Source organism: Schistocerca serialis, chromosome 6 (assembly GCF_023864345.2).
Source record: "Schistocerca serialis cubense isolate TAMUIC-IGC-003099 chromosome 6, iqSchSeri2.2, whole genome shotgun sequence".
Lineage (NCBI taxonomy): Eukaryota > Metazoa > Arthropoda > Insecta > Orthoptera > Acrididae > Schistocerca > Schistocerca serialis.
Window position 1 is genome coordinate 599,122,915 of NC_064643.1, and position 15,632 is coordinate 599,138,546.

Here is a 15,632-nt window from a genome sequence, read left to right on the forward strand (position 1 = left end):
GCCGTCAGTGTCAGCCAGTTTGCCGTGGCATACGGAGATCCATCGTAGTCTTTAACACTGGTAGCATGCCGCGACAGCGTGGACGTGAACCGTATGTGCAGTTGACGGACTTTGAGCGAGGGCGTATAGTGGGCATGCGGGAGGCCGGGTGGACGTACCGCCGAATTGCTCAACACGTGGGGCGTGAGGTCTCCACAGTACATCGATGTTGTCGCCAGTGGTCGGCGGAAGGTGCACGTGCCCGTCGACCTGGGACCGGACCACAGCGACGCACGGATGCACGCCAAGACCGTAGGATCCTACGCAGTGCCGTAGGGGACCGCACCGCCACTTCCCAGCAAATTAGGGACACTGTTGCTCCTGGGGTATCGGCGAGGACCATTCGCAACCGTCTCCATCAAGCTGGGCTACGGTCCCGCACACCGTTAGGCCGTCTTCCGCTCACGCCCCAACATCGTGCAGCCCGCCTCCAGTGGTGTCGCGACAGGCGTGAATGGAGGGACAAATGGAGACGTGTCGTCTTCAGCGATGAGAGTCGCTTCTGCCTTGGTGCTAATGATGGTCGTATGCGTGTTTGGCGCCGTGCAGGTGAGCGCCACAATCAGGACTGCATACGACCGAGGCACACAGGGCCAACACCCGGCATCATGGTGTGGGGAGCGATCTCCTACACTGGCCGTACACCACTGGTGATCGTCGAGGGGACACTGAATAGTGCACGGTACATCCAAACCGTCATCTAACCCATCGTTCTACCATTCCTAGACCGGCAAGGGAACTTGCTGTTCCAACAGGACAATGCACGTCCGCATGTATCCGGTGCCACCCAACGTGCTCTAGAAGGTGTAAGTCAACTACCCTGGCCAGCAAGATCTCCGGATCTGTCCCCCATTGAGCATGTTTGGGACTGGATGAAGCGTCGTCTCACGCGGTCTGCACGTCCAGCACGAACGCTGGTCCAACTGAGGCGCCAGGTGGAAATGGCATCGCAAGCCGTTCCGCAGGACTACATCCAGCATCTCTACGGTCGTCTCCATGGGAGAATAGCAGCCTGCATTGCCGCGAAAGGTGGATATACACTGTACTAGTGCCGACATTGTGCATGCTCTGTTGCCTGTGTCCATGTGCCTGTGGTTCTGTCAGTGTGATCATGTGATGTATCTGACCCCAGGAATGTGTCAATAAAGTTTCCCCTTCCTGGGACAATGAATTCACGGTGTTCTTATTTCAGTTTCCAGGAGTGTATAACACTATTTTTTTATGGTTCATCTGAATATGTATAATTATTTTGCTTTAAAATATTCTCATATTAGTACTATATTTTCTGTGTATGTAAAGTGTACTATACTGGAAGTTGACGTTCTTTGCATTGTATGTGAGTAATGTAAGTAAATAATACGTAAAATGTTTATTACGTTAAATAATTTTCTGACGGCATTCGTATTTGAAAATATTTGTGTATATAAACTATTCATTTTGATGTAAATTTGACAATTCTAGCCGGCCGGTGTGGCCGTGCGGTACTAGGCGCTTCAGTCTGAAACCGCGTGACCGCTACGGTCGCAGGTTCGAATCCTGCCTGGGGCATGGATGTGTGTGATGTCCTTAGGTTAGTTAGGTTTAAGTAGTTCTAAGTTCTAGGACACTGATGACCTCAGATGTTAAGTGCCATAGTGCTCAGAGCCATTTGAACCATTTTGACAATTCTGTGAAATGGTCACGCTTAGGAACAATGCAAGAAATAGGTGTTATGTAAAAGCCAATGTGCTTTTGTTTGAAACGGAAGTGGCTCTGGGGAGTGGAAAAGACGACAAGGGCGAATTGGCGCAAGCGCGGGGAATAAGTCACACAGTCTGTTGGCAGCAGTGATTAAGGCAACTACCTCGTGGAGCAGGAGGAGCTTTGCCAGCAAATTTGCACAAAAATGCCTCGGATGAAGACTGCAAGCGGCTTACGGCATAGTTGCGAGTTGTTGGGCTATTATATGTAAAATTGAACGACTCCAAGAGGAGAAATTGAGCCCAAACAGCAAGATACTTGCAGGTCGTACTGTGGGAGTGTAGCTGCTATAACTGTTCGCCACTCTCAAGCCTACAGCCACCAGATATGATTTTTGAGTTCTACTTTTGTACAGCGTGAACCATTAACTTAAACTGTGAATAATAATTCTTGAACTTTAAAGAAACTGGTTCGCCCTGTTATTTCATCCCAATAATACATCTATATAGGGTTCCTTCCTGGTGTTTGATTAATGCGAATCTCGTTTCACAGACTTATGAAGCACCAAGTTAATATAAAGAAGCACCAAGTTAGTATTAAGAGGCACCATTTAAATCGTTTTTGTGTAAATAATGAGAAAGTTTTCTTAGCTATTGCAGAGTGTTATAGTAAAAGTTTGCTTACGTGAAATTAAATCAGAGTGAAGCCAAGTTACTAGAATCTGTTAAATGACTATACAGAGTTAGTTAAAATAATGGTAACTTTTGAAAGTAAATTCCAGTAAGAAACAAGGCTTTTTGAAGTGAAATGTTCAGTATTAAAAGTATATAACTATTTGAGTATTTAAGTTCGTTGATTATGGAAAGTGCTTTTCTAAAGGTCCCTCCCGGCAATTTTTTTTTTTTAGCTTCCTGAATGTTATCTATTGGAATTTTTCTCTTTTGAAAACGTAATGTATATGGGTGTAGTAGTCAAAAAGAAATTCCAATGTCTGCACCAACAATGTTTACGTGGAGTAATATTAATTGGAAGAAACAACTTAAACAGTAGCAAGAAAGCAGGAAAAATTCATACTTCTGCTTTTCCAATACTTCACTGTTTCGTTTTCCGGGTAGGTTGGAGAGCGTTAGTGCATGTTTTAAACCATTAAATGAACTTGGAACTAAGTTTTCCTAGCTTCAATATAATACTATTAATAGTGCGTTTCTTTCTAACCACTGGGTAATACCTTAAGTAAAAGAATTGCATAGCCTGATTTTCTTAACCATTAGACACAACACAGTCAAATCCTGAAAAAAGGGTAACTCTACTGATTAGCTTTTCCTATTAACAAGACTGTCCCCCCATAGTGTACTTTATTTGGAAACTAAACTAAATTTTAGTAAGAGGGTTATACGTGGCAACATAGAGACAGGGTTTTCTGTTATTTAGGTAAAGGCATACTAAATTACAATAGTAGTGGTAGGGTTATAAAGTGCTCAAAATGTTTAACTAGAAAACTGATACATACAGTAAAGCGATTTCGAACAGGCAATATTGAATTTCATCTGGAGTTCTGCAGCACAGCCTCATCTTGTTTGGTATTCCATCTCTCTGGGAGTCGTCGGTGTCTCCTTCTAGACAACTTCCTTTCATTCAGAAAAAATCGCCAAATTGAGTGCTATCTCTCAGTGAAAACCACACTTAAATATATTTACTAGCCCTGAATGTAACTAGGTTTCCGTTAGCTTCCTCATCCTCCAGAAGGATCATCAGCTCAGCCAAACCATGGGTTACTAATTCGTTCCACTGATTTCGCACAGCTTCAACGTGGGGAAGGGGAGCAGAATGAACTCGTGTAAGCGTGGCGATCATACCTCATCACCCACAACAAGAACGGATGGGATCGATGGACCTGTTCAATTCACCTCTGGTTTTGCCAATCAACGATCGGATCGAATTACTCAATGGACATCTGATGGATTGATTCCGAATGAAAACTCTTTATTTTCTACACCTTACGCTTTGAAGTAGTAAAAGTTGGTTCTGATACAGAATAATGAACCCCTTCAGCTACCACATAAAAGGGCTGGAAATTATTTTTATCTTTGACAGTAACTGTTCCATGCGACAGTGCTTGAAGAACGTGGATAACACATTAAAACAGAAACACTATCTTGATGGTCTACAAATATAATTTATCTGATCTCTTACTGGTATACATGAAATAACTAGCAAGCACGCAGCTGCTTCTTGACAAATGTTTTCACATTAGTTACAAAATTTCGTGAACAGTAGCTAACGTCGGAAGTTCTTTTCAGTTTTATATATTTCCATAACTTCTATGTTAAGAAAAAGAGTAAATAATATAGCATTAATTATATATTATTTATAAAACAAGAAAAATGTGTTTAACGGTTTCAGTATCATCAGTATTAAACCCACCAGGTTAGCCGAGAGTCTTCCAGGACTCTGGTAGGCGCGCTGGCCCCGGATCGAATCCGCCCGGTGGATTACGACGAGGGCCGGTACGCCGGGTAGCCTGGATGAGGTTTTCAGGCGGTTTTCCATATCCCACTAGGTGACTACCAGGCTGGTTCCCACATCCCGCCTCAGTTACACGATTCGCAGACATCTGAACACGTTCGCGTTATTCCACGGCCTACACTAGACGCAGACAGATTGGGTACGCTAATCCCATGCCAGGGGTATGGGGTGGCGACAGGCAGGGCATCCGGCCACCCTCTGACACTAACAACGCCAAATCGATAGTAACAAGGCCGACCCTGTGTTGCAGTGGGACAAAGGCACAAGGAAATGATGATGATGACGAGTGTCATAAGTATTAAATGAATTAACACCAGGTTGTACTGTATTCTCTCGTCTTTATGCCAAATAAAAGACAAAATAAATCATGGGAGTAGTGGAACTGAGTAGCATTCCAAGAACAATATGAAATATATTTCTTACTTGTGAGGTACATTTTAGCTTAATAATCCGATTAATGATGTTCCATCAAAGTTTTAAATTCAGTTTTACGGAATGTAATTTTTATTGTAACACCATATATGCAGAAACCATAGATAATAACATTCTATTCCATTTTTACTTTGGTAGTTTCACAATAAATTTTGTTTTCGTGTGTTTATAGCTCTTCTGCACACATATCATTCCAGCTGAATGCTCGAATTACCAGCGTGGTTCGCATGCAAGGACTATGTTTTCATTACTGGAAATTTCTCGGAAGCAGATGTGCATAGACTTTCAGGAGCGAAAACACTGTCAATGACGATGTCTGCAAATTTGGTTACCATGAGAAAGCGTATTGGTCCCTACTCTTTTTTAACGTCAATGTTAGCTACCAACACTTACTGAGTACACCACAAGTTTTCATTACGCCTATGATCTGGGTTTAGCAACTTAGGCTGAGTCCCTTGAAGAAGTGGAACTTGACTTGATACACTTTAGAGAAGACGAATAGTTATTAGAATATGAATCAACTTCGAACTATTCCAGTTACAACTCAACTATATGATTTCCGTCTTAAGCACAGACATACATAGCGTTTGACAGTGAGGAGTAGAGTTGGATCCTACAATAAGCCACAATAATTAGATGTTGCATTTGACCGCTTCTTGATTTGCAAGCAGTGTTGCAGTAATACAAGACTGGAAGAGTAAGCAACAACTAACTGTCTAAAGAAGATAATCTGTGCTACACGCAGTTCTCAGACACTAATTTTAAGAACAATGTCATTATTAGTTATGCTGTGGCAGAATACACATGCCTTGTCTGTATGTCTGCGCGTACCGAAGAGGCTGACAATGCACTGACTGAATGAAGCGCGCAGGACTGTTACTGCGTGTCAGTGGCCTACACCGCTTGCCGAGGTATATCATCTGCCAGGCACCGTTCTTCCCACATATCTGTCGGTAGGATGCTCGCAATGAAGAAAAAACGATCCTAGTCGCCAAGCCTATGCCACCAAAAACTGCTATCAAAGATTGAGGTCCAGGAAAAATATAAATTTGTAAACGACTCGATCCGGAACCAAAATGAAAATGTGGGAAGCTCAGATTTTGAGGACCCCATCTGAAAATCTCTCACTTGGCCACCAACAAGGCGATCTCTCAATCGCCTATGCATTGATGTACGAAGACCGAAAAATGGCGACTTCTGTTGTTATTAACAACTGTAGGGAAGCACAAACCGTGGACCAATTGCTCTGCTGAAGACTTTGCAGGATTCATGGTGTCAGTTCGCTCCAGCACTGCTTCAGACATTAGTCAAGTGCATGCCACGTCGTGTTGCGCCACTTCTGCGTGCTCGCTGGGCAGTTACACCAGCTTCTTTGTCTCTTCAGTGTATTGGCACAGTTTTTCGGAATGTACCTCCTACCAAAAAGCGATTCTGGTAGGTGGAGTTAGAGGTCTTTATTAATCCTACCTTTTGAGTTCTTGTGGTAATACTTTCACAGAAGCTTTCACGCACTAACATATTTCCTTAGAAGACCAGTAACAATTTTCATAGTCTTAGCTTAAAAACGTTTTGATACAGCGGTAACGAAATATATTCAGAAACATCTTCATGCCATACTTCATATCCCTTAGTGACTAAATTTCCAAAAATACTGGAATACCTATTCTTTATGTTTAACCGACAAGTCAAACGCCAATTTTCCACAGACATAGCTTTAAAATGCCTTATCAGTACGTTAATAACGATTTATTTTCCAATCAGTTTTACCACACCTTAGCGATTGAAGAGTCCAAAAATGCTGAAGCACATATTTTTTCTTTCTGACCGAGAAACGAAATAGCAATTTTCGTAGTTCTAGATTCAAAATTGCCTAAAGAGTGATATATTTCCAAAAAAATTTTTTCACCCGGCACTTCACCCCCCTTAGAGGTCGAATTTCCAACAGTCCTTTAGTATATGATGTGTGTATAAGACGAACAGCCTTTCAAAATTTGAAATTCCTGTCCTTAGCGGTTTGAGCTGGGCTATGCTATATCAATGAATCAGTTAGGCTTTGTTTTATCCCCTTGCGGGTTGAATTTCCAAAAAACACTGAAACCCGAAAATTTTATATTCTACCAGACAAGCCAAATACGAAAATGCTGTCACAATGAACTATTTGTATAATAACCTTTATCCCCTATCTAATCCTCTTAGTTACTGAATTTTCCAAAAACACTGAAACACGAATTTCTTTTGTTTCTAATGGAGAAGTCAAATACCAAATTTCATAGACTTAGGTTAAAAAACTTTAGTAATGATGTAATTTTTTGAAAAAGATATTTCACCTGCTATTCCACCTCCTTAGGGGCTGAAACACGTATGTCTTCAGTTCTGCTCGAGAAACCAAACACCAGTTGTCTTAGTTCTAGCTTCAAAATTGCCTTAATGGCGACATATTTTGAAAAATTCTTTATCTCCCAATTTCACTCTCTTAAGGATAGAATATGAAAAATGCTTTCTTAAACGGTGCCTATGCCTATGGTCAACACCGTCTCTAAATTTCAAGTTTCTACCCTTACCGGTTTGGGTTGGATGATGATGAGTCAATCCACGTATATATAGATATTTAATACGACAGTTGCAACAGGGACGCATTTTGGTCAATTAGTGTTTGAAGGTCCTGTGCAGATCTTCGTTTATTATATTCCCTTTTCGCTATCCACTTAAGGAATTAGGAAAGTAGATGCGAGTCGGAATGTTTCAATCTGGATACCTTGTTTCACACAAATTCGTTGGAGGTACAATCACTCCTCAATAGCAGTCAATACACAGCAGTGATAAACTCACGTATCTGTCCAATGAAACTTACGTAAACACTGAAAAACTTGTATAGGATTTGATGTACACTGTGGCTGGTTCTAGTTTCCGTAATGATTCAACTAGTTTGCTCAGTGCAACGCCTCCGAAGCACGCGGTGCTGAAGCACCGGCGCAGTTGCTGGCCGCTCGCCACGTCTATTACGAGAGCAAACTAGCGTGCGAGCCGGCGTGATTGGAATCTAATTATAAGTAAGAGTTAGCGCGTTCAGGTGCACGCGAGCCGCAGTCCCAGCAGCCTCGGCCGCGTCTTCAGACGTGGGCGTGGCCCCAGGCGGCAACTTCATCAGCAAGGAGGGGCCTTTACGGGAGGCACTACCTACTGAGGTGGAACGCCCGAGGCGAACTTTTTGAATATTTACCTAAGAGTTATTTACAATCCCTTCCTGGTTCCAGTCTGTAAGTGGCGAAATTTCTCGCTCTTTTGCTGTTGCATTGTAAAATGGTGTACAAAATTTAAGGAAGGCAGTCATATTTCGCATGGTGTCACGGCAAGTAACATAGCTCGATGACACTTGGACCGTACATAGAAATATCTGCTACAGGATAATACACTAATGGCCATTAAAATTGCAACACCACGAAGATGACATGCTACAGATGCGACATTTAACCGACAGCAAGAAGATGCTGTGATATGCAAATGATTAACTTTTCAGAGCATTCACACAAGGTTGGCGCCGGTGGCGACACCTACAACGTGCTGACATGAGGAAAGTTTCCAACCGATTTCTCATACCAAATAGAAGTTGATCGGCATTGCCTCGTGAAACTTTGTTGTGATGCCTCGTGTAAAGAGGAGAAAAATAATTGGTTCAAATGGCTCTGAGCACTATGGGACTTAACTACTGAGGTCATCAGTCCCCTAGAACTTAGAACTACTTAAACCTAACTAACCTAAGAACATCACACACACCCATGCCCGAGGCAGGATTCGAACCTGCGACCGCAGCGGTCACGCGGTTCCAAACTGAAGCGCTTAGAACCGCACGGCCACACCGGCCGGCCCTAAAGAGGAGAAATGCGTACCATCACGTATCCGACTTTGATAAAGGTCGGATTGTAGCCTATCGAGATTGCGGTTTATCATATCGCGACATTGCTGCTCGCGTTGGTCGAGATCCAATGACTGTTAGCAGAATATGGAATCGGTGGGTTCAGGAGGGTAATACGGAACGCCGTGCTGGATCCCAACGGCCTCATATCACTAGCAGTCGAGATGACAGGCATCTTATTCGCATGGCTGTAACGGATCGTGCAGCCACGTCTCGATCCCTGAGTCAACAAATGGGGACGTTTGCAAGACAACAACCATCTGCACGAACGGTTCGATGACGTTTGCAGAAACATGGACTATCAGCTCGGAGACCATAGCTGCAGTTACCCTTGACGCTGCATCACAGACAGGAGCGCCTGCGATGGTGTACTCAACGACGAACCTGGGTGCACGAATGGCAAAACGTCATTTGTTCGGATGAATTCAGGTTCTGTTTACAGCATCATGATGATCGCATCCGTGTTTGGCGACATTGCGGTGGACGCACATTGGAAACGTGTATTCGTCATCGCCATACTGTCGTATCACCCTGCCATTGGTTACACGTCTCGGTCATCTCTTGTTCGCATTGACGGCACTTTGAAAAGTGGACGTTACATTTCAGATGTGTTACGACCCGTGGCTCTACCCTTTATTCGATCCCTGCGAAACCCTACATTTTAGCAGGATAATGCACGACCGCACGTTGCAGGTCCTGTACGGGCCTTTCTGGATACATAAAATGTTCGACTGCTGCCCTGGCCAGCACATTCTCCAGGTCTCTCACCAACTGAAAACGTCTGGTCAACGGTGGCCGAGCAACTGGCTCGTCACAATACGCCAGTCACTACTCTTGGTGAATTGTGGTATCGTGTTGAAGCTGCATGTGCAGCTGTACCTGTACACGCCATCCAAGCTCTGTTTGACTCAATGCCCAGGCGTATCAAGGCCGTTATTAAGGCCAGAGTTGGTTGTTCTGGGTACTGATTTCTCAGGATCTATGCACCCAAATTGCGTGAAAATGTAATCACATGTCAGTTCTAGTATAATATATTTGTCCAATGAGTACTCGTTTATTATCTGCATTTCTTCATGGTGTAGCAATTTTAATGGCCGGCAGTGTATAAACGTCAACTGAAAGAAATACGCAATGAGACGAATGAAAATGACAGTTTTGTTCAAAGACAGTGATTACACTGAAGTTACCGCTATTGATGATGGTCCCCTGGACACGGGTCTTAAAAGCGCTCCCATGCTGCCCACAAGATTGGTAAATAGTTATTGAGGTAAGGTGACGCATTCCTCCACCGGCGCAGTCGAGAATTGCTGGATGGTCTTTAGTAGGTGTGGACGTGTTGCAGTACACGTCGCCCCGTCGCGCCCAACACGTGCTCGATGGGACTTAAATCGGGGGAACCGGCAGACCAGTCAGTTTACCGATTACCCTATCATTCCAAGAGCTCCTCCACTTGTGCTCTTAGATACTGTCTATCAGTTGTCTACCACAAAATTGAAATCTGGGCAGACAACGACCCTGGAAAGATGCACAAAGGGAAATGAATATAACGACACAACAGCGTTGACCGGTGGGTGTGCCGCATTCGAACATTTGGAGTTCAAAATTGCTCATGCAACCTTACACCGTTCCACAAGACAACACCTGGACCAGCAAATCGACCATGTTCGACAATGTTCCTGGGTTCGTTGGTTGTTTCAACCTCTCACCATATGAGGGTACGTCCAGAGACACTTTTCAAAACGGTTCAAATGGCTCTGAGCACTATAGGTCTTAACATCTGTGGTCATCAGTCCCCTAGAACTTAGTACTACTTAAACCTAACTAACCTAAGAACATCACATACATCCATGATCGACGCAGGATTCGAGCCTGCGACCGTAGCAGTCGCGCGGTTCCGGGCGGAAGCGCCTAGAATCGCTCGGCCACAACGGCCGGCTCACTTTTCAAACTGAATCTAATCTGATCCGAGAAGAGTACACGACCCTACTAACCGTTGGTGGATCACGGGGTCCCAGGTTCGATTCCCAACCGCGTTGTGAATTTTCTCCGCCCGGAGACTGGGCGTTTGTGTTGTCCTCATTATTTCATCATCATCCATGAAAGTGGCAAGATTGGACTGAATGAAGATTGATAACCGCGCAGTTGAGCGTCCCGCAGACCCAACATCATCGTCATCGTCAACATCATCATCATCATCATCATCACAATCATAATCATCATCATCCTCGTTTGTACACGTCCTACACTCCTAGAACAATCGCTAACGGTGTGTCGATGTTCAAGTGCCAACGGAACACAACGTCGTGTTCGTAGGCAAAGGGATTACCCCATGTGTTGGCGGTGCCACTGTGAGCGTACCTTGCAGTTTTGTTAAACGTCATGTTGGGCACTAATAAAACGCTTCAGCTGTGTTTAGTCCTTTATTACTGGATAACTACCAGTTTCTTGGCACTAAAAGCCACGTCTTCTGGTGAACGTATGACTGAAACATTTGACCGGAAAAGCTTGGAACCAGTTTATCCATCATTCGTTGTCCGTCAGAACAAAACACCACTAAATGGCGGTATGTCATAGAATAAAAGCCGGGTTCCAATATAGTGGATGGGTCCGCGTCTCTGATCTATACGGAATCGCGAACGGGGTTCGTGGTAGTTGGATAAAAAAGATTCCGAGGTCTTCCGGTCTAATGTTTTAATTATATGTTCAACTGAAGGTGTGTCGTTTAGTGCCATAAAACCGGTAGTCATCCAATTATAAAGTAATAAATACAACTGAAGCGGTTTATTAATATCTAAGACGACTACTCATAGCTGTGGCTGCCGTATCTACAAGGTTGTTTGTTAAAAGTGGTTGCAAATACAGCCTCTGTTTGAAGTCTTTCCCTTGTTGCCCGCAGCAGAACGTAGAGCTGTTGTGCTGCTGTAGTTGACAGTGGTCGAGCGCCTCCTCTCCAATGGGCAGCAGTGCCTGTGGTCCGGGATGCACCTCACGCACGTGAACTAGTTCTGTAAGCAGTATCAAACTCTTGGGCTACACTCGCCACACTTGATCCCTCTTCCAGCTTCTCGATGATTCTTCGCTGTGTGAAGTCAGTGAGATGTTGTGTCCCAGGCATGTTTTAATGACGAATACCTCCACAGTGCACCGTAACTGTTCGTTGACTAACACAAACTGTCTTTTCCCGTTGCCTCAACTGTCTCGTGTTGTGGGGTCAGCCCCGTTTGACGCTACGTTCACGCTGGCCTCATACCATGTGGCGTCCAATTCTCTGTGCGCGACCTCTGTCGACATGCTCCAGCTCTTTCATTCATTTCCACCTAATAGTTAACATGTGGTGCTACTTTATCCAATCTCGTCCTTAAGTTTTGCAGAGCAGTGTGTTTCTCTCTGAAAGGTCTGACTCTCAATTCCGGAATAGCAACAGCTCTTATTCAGCACATCTAGAAGTACTACATCAATCATCAATATAACAATTGGTGAGGAAATAACTTGGCTGGAAACGTCGGAATTTGAGTCCCTGTTGATAATGTAACACAGAGGAACGGATTTTCGAGCTCTTCTAACTTACTTTGGGCGCATTTGCCCGTTAAAACAGCAAAAACTCTTGGCGAGGGGCCAGTCGGTAAGTTCACATATTTTTCATACTTCAAATAAAAGTCATATTTAATAATGGGTAAACAGACGTCCGGGAGAGACCAAGGGAGGCGGGGCAGTAGTTAGCGCACTGGACGCGCATTCGGGAGGACGACAGTTCAAACTCGCATCCGGCCATCCAATTTAGGTTTTTCGTAATTTCCCCAAATGGCTCCAGGCAAATCCCGGTATAGTTCTTTCAAAAGGGCACAGCCGATTTCCTTCCCGGCCCTTGACACAATCAGAGATCGTACTTCGTCTATAATGACCTAGACGCCGACGGAACGTTAAACTAAATCTTCCCTCCCTTCTACCTCAGGAAGACGCCGGCCGGGGTGGCCGAGCGGTTCTAGGTGCTACAGTCTGGAACCGCGTGACCGCTACGGTCGCAGGTTCGAATCCTGCCTCGAGCATTGATGTGTGTGATGTCCTTAGGTTAGTTAGGTTTAAGTAGTTCTAAATTCTAGGGTACTGATGACCTCAGAAGTTAAGTCCCATAGTGCTCAGAGCCATTTGAACCTCAGGAAGAAAATGTCTATGTCCAATGGAGTTCAGAAGGAACAAAGACGTAGATAATTGCAATACCAGAAGAAAAGATGACGTTCGTTACCCGACATTAACCATGTCTTCCATTCAGAATGGGGGTGCACAGTGTTGCATCCAAAATTTTTGATGACTTGCCCCGTGGTATACAATTGCTGACAAACAGCTAGGTTGAATTTGAAAACGTACTAAAAAAAGTTTTTTCTTGACAGATCCCATTCCATGCTCCTGAGCAATTCTAATGCCAAAGAAATTAAAATACAAAATATCAGTTTATGACACGATGGTAGTGATGTGATGTTCATTATCTTCAGTTGTCTGGGGCGACCGTAAACATATCGTCTTCGGGGCTCAGTTCGAAGCGAGACTCATCACTGAAGACAATTCTACTTCAGTCAAGGAGACTCTGGACGAAGACATGTCTGGAGACATCTAAGACCATGGTAGAATACCGACATAACTGTCTCCCCATAATGCCCGACACCGAGCGAAGTGGCGCAGTGGTTAGACACTGGACTCGCATTCGGGAGGACGACGGTTCAATCCCGCGTCCGGCCATCCTGATTTAGGTTTTCCGTGATTTCCCTAAATCGCTCGAGGCAAATGCCGGGATGGTTCCTATCAAAGGGCACGGCCGACTTCCTTTCCCATCCTTCCCTAATCCGATGAGACCGATGACCTCGCTGTCTGGTCTCCTTCCCCAAAACAACCAACCAACTATAATGCCCGACAACAAGGAGTGATGGCGTGGGGTGGCATTTTTTTTGTCATAGCAGGACCTCTCTGGTTGTCATCCGCACCACCCTTGCTGCACAGTGGTACGTCGACGATACTCTACGTCCTGTTTTGCTGCCCTTCGTGGCAATGCATCCTCTGCTTGCATACTAACAAGGGAATTCCCGTCCGCACACGGCGAGAGCTTCTGCTGCTTGTCTTGGTGCTTCCCGTACCCTACCTCGGCCAGCACTGTCACCGGATTTTTCCCCAATTGAGAACTTTGGAGCATTAGGGTCAGAGTCAAACCAAAGGGGGATTTCGACGATCTAACGCGCCAATGGGACAGAATTTGGCACGCTATCCCTCTTGAGCACATCCAGAAACTTCCAATCAGTACCAAACCGAATAACTGCTTGCATGAAGGTGGACTTACGCATTATTGACTTTGCCAGTTTGCGAAGCTCTTTCTCTTCAATAAATCATCAAGTTTTTCTCCGCTTGTAATCATTTGTTTGTCTGTACATGAACATCACATTTACAGACTTTCGATACATTTGGCTAATTCCTTCGTCTCGGGTCTTTTTTTTTATGTCTTGGAGTGTAACTCAGATGCTCCGCCATAGAATTGGCAGAGGCACTTGCTCACACCTAGGCCTTTCATTTTACTTATCCTGCTAGGGGTATAGGGGTAGCGCTTTTGATTCATAATCAAAACGTCTTCGGTGTCGAGTCAAATCCCGCCGCTGCTTAAATTTTGGTTAATAATCAGCACTTCCGGCATAAGTAGTGACTCCTCATTCTGCCAACGATCTTGTCAAGGATGAAGAGTTAGAGAATGTGTATGAGGATATTGAAAGGGTAATACAGTACGTAAAATCTAATAGTAATGGGAGACTGGAATGCAGAGTAGACGAATAGGTTACAGGAGAATACAGGCTTGGGGCAAGGAATGAGACAGGAGAAAGACTAATTGAGTTCTGTAACAAGTTTCAGCAAGTAGTAGCGAATACGCTGTTCAAGAATCACAAGAGGCGGAGGTATACTTGGAAAAGGCCTGCTGATACGGAAAGACTTCAGTTAGAATACATCATGATCAGGCAGAGATTCCGAAATCATATACTCGATTGTAAGGCGTACCCAGGAGCAGACATATACTCAAACGTATACTATATAGTTGTGATGAAGACAAGGCTGAAGTTTGAGACCTTAGTCAGGAAGAATCAATACGCAGAGAATTGGGATACGGAAGTACTAAGAAATGACGAGATACGGTTGAAGTTCTCTAAGCCTATAGCTACAGTAACAAGGAATAGCTAAATACGCAGTACAGTTGAAGAGGAGGAGACATCTCTAAAAAGAGTCATCACAGGAGTTGGGAAGGAAAACATAGGTAGAAAGAAGGTAACTGTGAAGAAACCATGCGTAACTGAAGAAATACTTCAATTGCTTGATGAAACGAGGAAGTACAAAAAAAGTTCTGGGAAACTCAGGAATAGAGAAATACAAGTCACTGAGGAATGAAATAAATAGGAAGTGCATGAAAGCTAAGTGAGACCAAATGGCTGCAGGAAAAATGAGAAGACATCGAAAAAGAAATGATTGTCGGAAGGAAAGACTCAGCATACAGGAAAATCAAAACAACCTTCGGTGACATTAAAAGCACGGGGTATAACATTAAGAGTGCAACGGAAATTCCACTGTTAAATGCAGAGGAGAGAGCGGATAGGTGGCAAGAATACATTGAAAGCCTCTATGAGGGGGAAGATTTGTCTGATGTGATAGAAGAAGAAAAAGGATTCGACTTTTAACAGATTGGGGATCCAGTATTAGAATCACGATTTAAAAAAGCTTTGGAGAATTTAAGATCATATAAGGGAGAAGGGATAGATAACATTCCATCAGAATTTCTAAAGTCATCGTGGGGAGTTGCAACAAAACGTCTATTGACGATGGTGTGCAGAATGTATGAATCTGGTGACATATCATCTGACTTTTGGAAAAGTATCATCACACAATTCCGATGACTGCAAGAGGTGACAAGTGCGAGAATCAACCGCACAATCAGCTTAACAGCTCTTGCATCCAAGGTGCTTAGAAGAATAATATATAGAAGAACGGAAAAGAAAATTGAGGATGCGCTAGATGATGA

The 15,632-nt window shown here is 44.1% G+C and overlaps 1 protein-coding gene across 1 annotated transcript in view; it reads right to left on the minus strand.

Annotated features, from left to right (window-relative positions):
- Positions 1 to 15,632, minus strand: part of LOC126483615 (uncharacterized) — a 733,734-nt gene that overhangs the window by 32,170 nt on the left and 685,932 nt on the right. The gene's annotated exons all lie outside the window — the stretch shown is intronic.